This window comes from Adiantum capillus-veneris, chromosome 7, assembly GCF_014529385.1.
Source record: "Adiantum capillus-veneris isolate H3 chromosome 7, ASM1452938v2, whole genome shotgun sequence".
NCBI lineage: Eukaryota > Viridiplantae > Streptophyta > Polypodiopsida > Polypodiales > Pteridaceae > Adiantum > Adiantum capillus-veneris.
This window is the reverse complement of record NC_140937.1, coordinates 155258712-155265556: the sequence shown is the minus strand read 5'-3', so window position 1 is coordinate 155265556 and position 6845 is coordinate 155258712. Positions and strand designations below refer to the sequence as shown.

At 44.3% G+C, this 6845-nt stretch overlaps 1 pseudogene across 1 annotated transcript; it reads right to left on the bottom strand.

The window, feature by feature from the left end:
• Nucleotides 1-2919: 2919 nt before the first annotated feature.
• Nucleotides 2920-6845, bottom strand: LOC147454873 (uncharacterized; annotated as a pseudogene). Its single transcript, XR_015188737.1, has 3 exons — nt 6764-6845; nt 6284-6713; nt 2920-6154 (listed from the first exon to the last, which is right to left on the bottom strand). The product of XR_015188737.1 is annotated as an uncharacterized LOC147454873 (transcript).

The following is a 6845-nucleotide window of genomic DNA, read 5'->3' as shown; positions in this document are numbered from 1 at the left end:
TGGTATGCTAGTAAGCATTTTGGGTATGTTGGTCAAAATAGTCTATGTTGGTTAGCTTACTAGGTATGCTAGTTAGCATACCCAGTATGCTCATTAGAATATTGGGTATGCAAGCTAGCATACAGTGTATGCTAGTGATCATTCAAAGATGTTCACTAGCATATTGGGTATGCTTGTTAACATACCTGGTATGCTAGTTAGCATTCTAAGCATGCTGGTCAGAACATTGTCTATGCTAGTTAGCATACACGGTATGCTAGTGAGCATATTGGGTATGTAAGATAACACACTTTGTATGCTAGTGATCATTCAAAGATGCTCACTAGCATACTAGGTATGCTTGTTAACATACATGGTATTGCTGAGGTGGTAAAGCCCAATGTGCCATGCCCGAGTGTTGGGCAGCCGAACACTAACTAGGAACTAAAACTGACTATTCATACTACATAAAATAATAAGGACTCATATCCCTAATCACTATTATGGTAGGAGTCCACAACCTGTGTGTCTCTCTCTCTCTTCTTTCTTCTCCATTGTTGCACACACATGCACACATCTCCGCTCATTCTCTTCAATTGGTATTAGAGCTGGAGGATTCTAGAGCACCATTGGAGCTTTGCAGGGAGATAGGCAAACCATAGTAGAAAATTGTAGCTCATTTTGTTAGATTCATTTTCACGTATCAAGAGGTGGTTTTTCAAGCCGATTCTTATGAATTTGATCGGTTTTTTGTGCTCTACAACTTCACAAAAGAAAGTTTTTTCAAATTCGTTACAGATTTTGAGCTATTCTTCCTAGACTGCTTGTAGGTCAAGTAGACAGGCTACAAATTTCACAGATCATAGTTTTTCAGATCAACTTTCTCCTGATAAAAATCAGTTTTTTAGGCCCTTTTTTTTTTTGAAAGACCGACCGATTTTTTGTACTCTACAACTTGGCATAAGAAAGTTTTTGCAAATTCCGCATGGTTTGGGAGTTACTCACTTCAAACTGCAGGCTGGTCTATTTTTGCAGGCATTTTTGGCAATCTCTGTGATACATGCACATTTGATGTAAGATCTTGTGGGCCTGTTGAATCAAACAAACCACCACAATGGTTACAAAAGGATTTCGGTGGTTGGTGTAAGATCTTATGCGATTTATGTATTGGCAGAAATTATTTGCATGGCCTATTGTTGAGGGTCGTGCATCATGCTTGACTTGTTGCCACACGTAGGTATCGTAGCATACAAAAACATGCTGATTGAAAATGCCCTCTTTGAAGCCCTCAATAATGTTGTCTTGCAGATTGCAGGGTCATATGCCTCTTTCAAGACAGGCAATGTTGGTTCTATGCTAACAAGATTTGGACCTGGAGGTATCGATTCTGCATATCAGGCAATCTGTCAGCTTATAGTGGATGCACACAGATCATTGAGCATTGTCAATGACAACTTGGTGGAGGTGGAATAAAGGTGGTGAATGCTTTGCTCGCATTGGTGGAGTTTGTCACAAATCTAGGCAAGACCTACTAGAGGCTTTACAAATGCCCACCATCAACTCCTCGAATTGGGACACATGGAGAATGAGATCGAGGCAGTGGCAACACAGATGCCCACCAAGGTCAGTGAGGTCCAGGTGTGGAGTCTCAAGTGCAAGAACGTGGTGATTGTGTGCCGACGAGGTTTGCATAACCACCACTACCACAATGCAGCTGCAATACGTCTTTATGCTTGCAAGGAAGCAAGAGATTGTGGAAAGGCAAGATGCTTTGTACGTAAAATATAGCTCAATCATCATTTCTCACTTTGTATGATCGAAATTGTATTGTTCGTATGACGATTGGTAGGCATGCAGAGAGACTAGGGAAGATCCAAGCAGTGCAAGATGTGGGTGACTACCTAGAGCTAGCAAGTTAGGCTGACATGCGCACCGTGAGACTGCTCATAAGCTTACTAGACTACTGGACACCCAGAACGGGGCTATGAAATATCACTACATGCTCCCACTGGAGTCGTTCATTGACTGGCCTGCAATGACAAAGCAAGGAGAATGTTGATGGCATGCCAACAATTAGTTGTCATCTCGTAGACCACCATAGGTCCATCCTACCATGTCGGCTCACACCTTGTGCTTGACTCCACCCTAGTCGGCTTGCTTATCAAGCCAATTAGTCTGAGCAAAATATCCATGTTTTCCCCATGATCCGATTGTGCGTGCGCATCAAGCGGCGAGGAATTGAAAATGGTCTTCACATGTCGGCAGCCGGTCCGAGCGGTCAGATCTACCTACTTGCTGCATCCATCTTCCACGTTTCGTGATCAGTGGCACTACCAGGTCTTCAACTATGAGGCGCCCGCTCCTTGGCATGACACCCTTCACACGTTGAAGGCTTCGTCTCTCCTCCTCCGCATTAGAATCAAGGCGTCTCCTTCCCCACCACCATTGCAAATGACAACTTGTGGCCGAGCTCACCATCACCTTCCAACTTACGATGTCATCCATCTACAATCTTTTATCATTAAGGAGGATGGTATCAAGGTCCTCACAATATTGCATCCAATGGGGACAAGGTCTGCCAGGTTTAACAACTAGTAATTTGATGTTGCTGGTGTGGATGGGATTTAGATTAATTAGTTGGTTCTAGCATAGGCGAGAGTTAGGTAGGTATCACTAATAAGATGACAACACCTACAAACATATAATACCTGCCACCATCGCTCAAATACAACACCAGATGGCAATCTACAATATCACAAGCTTGCATAAAATCAACGGTGATGAATTCTTCCCTATGCAACAGTAATTTTTTTATATTAAAAAAGGCCCTTCAACATTAGAGGAGAAGCATAAGTCCCTCTTAAACACTGGAGGGGATAAAAGTGGCAAAGAAAGGACACATTTCCTACGGTAATATTATGAATGTGGAGAACGGTGCCAACTCCACACCATACACATGTATCATACATATGGCTTTTCTTTTACTGATAGGCACAAACATCTCAATGCACGAAATGCATCTCCCTCCATCTATAATTACAAAGTGTAAATTTTCTCCTCCACACATCCGCTAATACGAAATTTTATTGTGTTGCGAGGTCGTAGTGCTTTTGGCAAAAGCAATTCGAGGAGTGATGATGCAAACCTTCGAGAATAATGATGATATGAGTTGACAAGTACATCACTGTTGCACCACTCCACTTTTTCAATTCACACCATTTCCACATGAGGCAATCAAGGCAAACTAGTTAAAACTTCATAATGATGTCACTAACATGGGTGGCCTAAATTTAGGATGTGTTCAGAGTGCACATCTTGAGCAACTCAGCTCACGGAGCCAGGAATTGATCCACACATCTGCAGCTACAGCCTCACCTTGCTCACGCACGTCGAAGATTAACTGCTGCAAAAGTGCGTGGACTAAGGGTGGCAGCCAACCAAAACCTTCCCTCTTTTCGTTCACACCTCGACGATAAAACAAATCCTGCGCAGTAATCAACAGCGAATCAGCAGAAGTTGCATCGCTTCTCCAAAAGTGGGTGGGCTTGCTTTTGTTCCGGGGCTAAGGGGCTGCCCGCAGCCATGGTGGGCTCGGATACGCAAGCTTCATCCTCAACGAATGCCCTTTTGCCACCTTTTCAAGACGCCCCTTCAATATTGTTTGCTCCGAGCAGTCTGAGGCTGGTTACACATCAGGTCGAAGTGCCTGTCATATCCCTGCGCGCATCCAATAACCTGCAGACAGCACGCTTTTCTCCCTGCCATATCCCTGGTGGCAGCCACGTATGCGCCAAAAGGAGTAACCAATGGAAAAAAGGAGAGCTTTGAAAATCTACCGGGTTTTAGAGAAATTTAGCCGATTTTTAATGGTTTTAACACTGAAATCTTCAAAATTTAGTCGGTTTCCTTCAAAGCAGCCCTCAAAACTAACCGAGAATTTTTAACTTTTGTTCTTTAAAAATACACTAAAGACCGATTTTTTGTGAACACTAATGAAAGTAGCAGTTGCCCATATATGGCATTAACTTTGCCATTTCTTCTGGACCAATCATGATGAGCGCTTTATTTTTTCTTTAAATAGCTGTGTGTAAAGCTCAAGGGCGTTGCCCGCCCGCCACATGAAAACTTAGCCACCATAAAACTTAGCCGCCCATTTTAAAATGTCGGTGTGTAAACACCCTAAACTCTCTCTCACATTGTTTTCGAGCCCATTTAGGTCCGAACTCGGGAACACCAGGACGCTCTTGGGACCTACTTCCCTTTCGCAATCTGAACGATGCCTTAGGTTGGGTTCACATCGCCCGACGGAAGAGCAACAGATACCCTACGAGCCAATCAAAATCTCCTTAGCTCGTTGCCTTGTTCACATAAGGCGGTGGAAGGTGTTGACTGAATTGCCACGTCAAGGAAGAATACGCCTTCCCCCCCCCCCACCCCACCCCACACCACTTCGACCCTCATGCCTTTCTTCTCCAACCAATGGAGCCGCGCCATGCAAGCAAAGGGACTACCATCTTGTGTGAACGCTCGGGCAGCGGCAGAGCTGTGAATCTCTGTGTTCCGCTTGGAAGTGGTGGAAAGGTGCTTCTCTTCCACCTCTCCAATCTGAACCCACCCTTATAAAACTGGAAAGTACGTGTCAACGAAGGAACCTGAGCTCGCGGCGTCTCCTTCTCTGCTTCCCTGCGCTTTGCGCGTCTTAGAACAGAAGGACTCCCCTATACACACAGTTTTTTTTTCTCTGCGAAAGACTCCCAGCCTTTCGAAATTTCTGGCAATCTTCCTTGCTTACTGTCCCTCTCCTCTCACCCCAATCTACCCAAAGTTGACAATGCTTCTCAGTACCTGGCATTGCAGGGACCCCACATTGTCCTTGAAGAATGTAAGCACCACCTCATCGCTATAAAACCTATCCAAAACACACAATTTGTCATGAAAGAGCCCTCCTTTGTCGCGGATAATGCACTCATGTGCGCTCCTCCAAGAGCCTAAGAAACATCCCTGTAGTACCCAAATTACTGGCATATTCTGGCTTCTCCAACCCATCCAGTTGTTCATACGCAAATACGTATACCATCTACACGCCATATCAATCTGCACCTCAAACACACCTGTTGTAGAGAGTCTTTGCACATGGTCAGCAACAGCATGAGGCCCCTCCTCTAATTTGATCACCACACCCAACTCATTCAAAACTGAGCTGAAAGGTCTTAAATTACCATAGAACCTGGCGTCCACAAAAGGTACATCCCTACTTGTAAGTATATTGTTCCATTGCCCCAGATCAAGAAATGACATCGATGGCTTCTGGTTGCCATGCTCCATGGTTTTGACCCAATCACTTTCTTTAAAACCAGTCTTAAGCTTTAAGGGAATATTACTCAATCCTTTCAACCAAATTAAGAAAGACTTGACATTACTAGCTGCTAAGCCCCATGGAGAAGGTATGTGGAAAGGAGCATCTGGGGGCTTTTCAATGTCGAAGATGTCAACTGCCTTTACTGTTTGTCTCAAAAACTGAGTGACAAGATCATATCCAAATTCATCCTTCATTAAAGGTGGGAGTTCCAAATACGACTCTGACAGGCAAAGAATGTGGCATTTCCATGAGTCATGTAAAAGGAACCTGGGCCATTTGCAAACAGAAGCTGGCAAAAGGATGGGACCCTTAAATTTTGAGTAAATATCTCCTAATTGATCAACAAGAGGAAGCTCTGCAAAGATGTTCCCACACTTGTCCTCAGATAAATAACCCTCATGATGCATGAAGAATGAAATGCATGGTACCAAGGGCAAGGGATGCATCCTTTGGTACCTCCTTGCACAAGGTAACTAGCTTCATAGCATAGCTTTTGACTGAAAGCTGTTTAACCCCAGCAACTCTTTTCAACCACGTGCACTCACACAACGACAAGAATTTATCTTTGGCAACACTGTTCGCTTTCTTGACTGTGGAATTCGCTTTCTTGACTGTGGAATTCGGCATGAAATGCACGCTTACCCAGCGTTGAAAGATCGGTGTCGAATGGGACAAAATGGGCATATCCTTATGCTGCTTAGAAATATGAACGGAGACCGCATCTTTATCACATGGTGCCAGCAGGCGTACCTTGTTCTCCTCATTGATGTATTTTACAAGAGGCAAGTCTCCTAGCGACTCAGGTTTTACAAAGTCCTGCATCGACAGAAGAATGAGAAGCTTCACATGTAACACATCTGGTAAGCTTATAAGCCAATCCCGACTCCTAAGACACTCCATGTATTCTTCTGCACTGAAATGGTTAACCCCTATCAAAGGGAGTACCTTCTCATATTGATTTTGCACATCAGCATCCACTATGTAAAGACTTTGGGTAGTTAAAAGTTGTGGAGGCGGAGCATTCATAGAATGCGCTTCCTCAAGCAGCAACCTGAACTTTGGGTCAATAGTCCTGGCCTGAGAAGGCAGACAAAGAAACCAAGAGTGCGGATCCGAATTTGCACGTGCAGGAAACTGTTGCCCGACTTTTTTTTCACATAGAATGCTAGTTTGAACCCTAATCCGTTGAAGAATAGTTTCTCGGACAAGAGTAAGCTCCCATCATTCAGATGACCAAGCGAAATATAATGATACACATCCTGGAGGCTAGTAGCCGCTGAACTGAGCTCTGAAGACCTCAGAAAAAACATGAATGCCTGTGGAATGCAGCAAAGTATATCTCTGTTCCAGCTTAACTCAATGAAGGAGGGTTGCACTTGCTTGCAGGTTCCTCAAGCATCTGTTCCTTATTGAGGCCCGTGTCACACTGGGGCGGGTGCCCCAAGGATCTTTTTGCTGGCGGCTCTCCTTTCATGTCACACTGGGGCAGCAGCGAAAAGTAGACCAT